Source organism: Ammospiza caudacuta, chromosome 26, assembly GCF_027887145.1.
Source record: "Ammospiza caudacuta isolate bAmmCau1 chromosome 26, bAmmCau1.pri, whole genome shotgun sequence".
NCBI classification, from domain to species: Eukaryota; Metazoa; Chordata; class Aves; order Passeriformes; family Passerellidae; genus Ammospiza; species Ammospiza caudacuta.
In genome coordinates this window covers 6,599,667-6,603,520 of record NC_080618.1, presented here as the reverse complement: position 1 = coordinate 6,603,520, position 3,854 = coordinate 6,599,667, and positions in this window count along the sequence as shown.

Here is a 3,854-nt window from a genome sequence, read left to right as displayed (position 1 = left end):
CTGTGCAGAGTGGAAGCACCTCAGAAGGGCTGGTGGCAAACAGAGGCAGAAATTACTGGCATGAAGAGGTGGCTGAGATTTTGGGAGTTGATGCGAGTTCAAACCAGGGATCGTTATCTGGAAGTGAGTTTTGCTTGGAGATTTATTTACTGAGGAGATAAAATAATCAGGAATTTGGTGTGGGGAAAGAACTGGACTGTGTGGAGAAAATCCCTTCCTGGGAAATTCTTGATGGGAAACAGGGATGCCATCCCTGGAAGTGTCCAAGGCCAGCTTGGACAGGGCTTGGAGCACCCTGGGACAGGGGGAGGTGTCCCTGCCATGGCAGGGGTGGCACTGGGTGGGCTTTGAGGTCCTTCCAACAGAAATTGCTCCAGGATTGCATGACTCCATGATTCCGTGATTCTATGATTCCATGATTCTGTGATTCCATGATTCCATGATTCTGTGATTCCATGCTTCCACAATTTTATGATTCCATGATTCCATGATTCCATTGAACTCATGGAATTCAATGAGTTGGAATTCAATTCATGGATTCAATGATTCCTCAAATCCACAATTCCACGATTACATGATTCTATGCTTCCATGAGTCCATTATTCCATGCTTCCATGATTCCACAATTCCTTGATTGCATGAGTACATTCTTCCATGATTCCACGATTCCACGATTCCATGATTCTGAGATTCCATGATTTCAGGATTCCATGATTCCACAATTCCATTCTTCCACGATTCCATGCTTCCATGATTCTGTGATTTCACGATTCCATGACTCCATGATTCCATTCTTCCACCATTCCATGCTTCCATGCTTCTATGATTCCATAATTCCACGATTCCATGCTTCCACAATTTCATGCTTCCATGACTCCATGATTTCATTTTTTCACGATTCCATGCTTCCATGACTCCATGATTCAATGATTCCAAAAATCCACAATTCCATGCTTCCATGATTCCACAATTCCGTGATTCCACGACTCCACGATTATATGATTCTATGTTTCCATGCTTCCATGATTCCACGATTCCACAATTCCATGATTCCATGCTTCCACAATTCTCTGATTCCATGCTTCCATGATTTCATGATTCCACGATTGCACAATTCCACGATTCCATGAAGGCAAACATCAGGGAACTCCTCACCAAAGCTCCCGGCGTGTTTCTTCTCCTGAGCCCCTTTGACAGAACCAGCCCACCCCAACCCACGACCTGGAATTGTTCAAATCTCATCAAGCATCCCCAATTAAACCCCTTTCTGTCACACCAATTTGCATAATTCCACTGGATATTCCAGGGCCTGATTCTCCTTTCCCCTGGAATGTCTCTGCACCATCAGAAAACAACAAGATTTCCCCCAGTTTTACACCTGAACAGCTTTTTATTTTCTTTTATTTCCACCCTCTCCTCCTCTCACGGCCAGTTCTGAGCTGGGGGCAGCTGCTGCTCTCAGAGATGCAGCAAAAAGGATCATTTTGACCAATATTTATAAAAAATTAAACCAGCAAACTGTGCAGCAGAATTGTAAACCTAAACAGAGGCTGTGGACAGCTGTCCCTGCGCTGTGTTGTTATTTAGGATGCTCTAAAACATCATTAGTTTAATTGCATATATATTTAAACGGAGCGTTCCAATGGTTGTTTCTGAATGTGCAGCTTGTTGGAGAAAATGAACACAATCTATTTCCTTCAAAAGCCTTTGGAATGAGTAAATCAACATCATTTACAAATTATATTACAGCACTCCTAAAAATTCCCGTCATTGAATCCACAAGTGCTGCAGGGAGCAGTTTGGTTGCAAATGTTTTGGGGAAAGAGCTGGTTTAGGACTTTGGGAGTTGAGTAAATTCTGGAATTCTCACGGCAGGCACAGCCCGTGGCCTTCCCTGCTTCCCAGCTCATTATTTATGGGAGTTTTGTGGGCTGACACTTTAAATAATGCTCTGCTTTTAGAAGGGAAGAATAATGCAGGGAAAAAAAATATCTGTTGAGCACAAGCCTCCCATAAAAGTGGATTTGTGAGTTGCCATTTTTAAAGAATATTTGGAATAACCTGGAACGAAAGAAGCCCTGGTGTTCTTTCATTCATCCAGTCAAAAAAGGGCTTTTTTAGGGCCATTCCATCCATCAAAAAGGGCCTTTTTGGGGCCATTCCATCCATCAAAAAGGGATTTTTTAGGGTCATTCCATCCAGTCAAAAAAGGGTTTTTTTAGGGCCATTCCATCCATCAAAAAGGGATTTTTTAGGGCCACTCCATCCTATCACTGCCATCAGGCCACGGTGACATCTCCAGCAAATGGCTCGTAAGATTTGGGGTGAAGGATCCCTGGATTTACATCCCTGATATTTTGGGAAACAGGAATAAATAACAGAAAGGATCAGAGCCGGGAGGAGCTGCTCTCCAGAGCAATGAGATGAAATAAGTGGTGACAATTTAAAATAAAATAATAAAAGGTACAAAAGCAATGGAGAGATTTACCAAAAAGGGGCTGACACAGCCACTGCAAACAGCGTCCCAAATCTTCATCCTTTTAGTTAAAATTTTTAATAAATTCTTTTTTTGGCTGGATCTTTCCCAGATTTTTTCCCTGTATCTTTGATCTGGATTTCCACAAAACAAAGCAACTCCATCACGTCCCCAAATTCCTCCCTTATGCATCTGTAGCTTTTTTATGTCCACTTGACTTCATAAACTGAGACTCTTTAGGAGTAATTTAAATGGAAAATCAATCAGCTTTTGATAGCAGAGAAATTGTTGGCCGTAGAAAACTGCACAAGTGGATCATAACTCGCCTGTGTGTTCTCAATATTTAAGTTAAAAATATTAATCTTGAGAGAAAACTACAGGAAACAAAAAATTTATTGATCTGTTTTTGTGCCTGTCCAAGGATGGTCATTCCCTTAAAAAGCAGGAAAATTTGTGTTAACTCAGCCCTTTTTTATGGTCATCATTTCAGAGAGGGGTTGTTTATTCTGATGAATGGGCTGATTTTTACAGCAAGGATAACTGATATTAATCGAGGTGGGCTTGGTTTCAGTGGAGAGAAACGAGAGCAAAAAAAGGGATGAAAATAAGGAGAATAAAAGAGAAAAATCATGATCGAAACCCCAGCAGAGCCAAGGGGAAAAGATTCCACTGGACCAAGCCCCCAAAACAGGATTATTCTCTCATTTCTTGCACGAAATTGATAAATAAAGATATTTTTAAGAAGCTAAATATGTTGGAAGTCATTTTTGTCCAACAAAATAATAGGGAGAGGAGAGCCAGCTCTGCCTGGAGGAGTAAAATGATGCCAATGCAGGGACACCCAAACCTGGGCATGGGTTATATCCCACCCTACACTTCAGGAAAAACAACAAATCCACGGCTCCAGTCCACTTCTCCTCCACCAGGCCAACCTCAGGGACCAGCACAGCTGGTGATAAAAAATCCCCAAATTAATAAAAAACTGCAAACTGTGACATCCCCAGTGGAGATTTCCCACTGGGACCTGCTGGGATCCCATTGCTGTTTCCTGGGACAGGCTTCCCCATGGAAGAATTGAGTAAAAATTCAGGATGGAGCCAATCCATCTGCATTAGCCCAGGCAGGGACAGTGGTGGGAGCTGTGGATTTATTTTAAACAGCCACTGCTACAAAACAAACGCCTCATGTGCTTTTCCAAGGGAAAAATGAAAAGGAGGGGAAGGCAGGGGTGTGGGAAAGCAAAAAATGAGATTTTTTTTTTTTCCTAATAGCAGTTAAATGTCACCATATTAATTCTTGCAGGGCTGAGAACACCCCACAGGCTTAACCTTTAGGATTACTTCATTCCTGAGAGCAAGAACAACTTTCTGCATGTGCC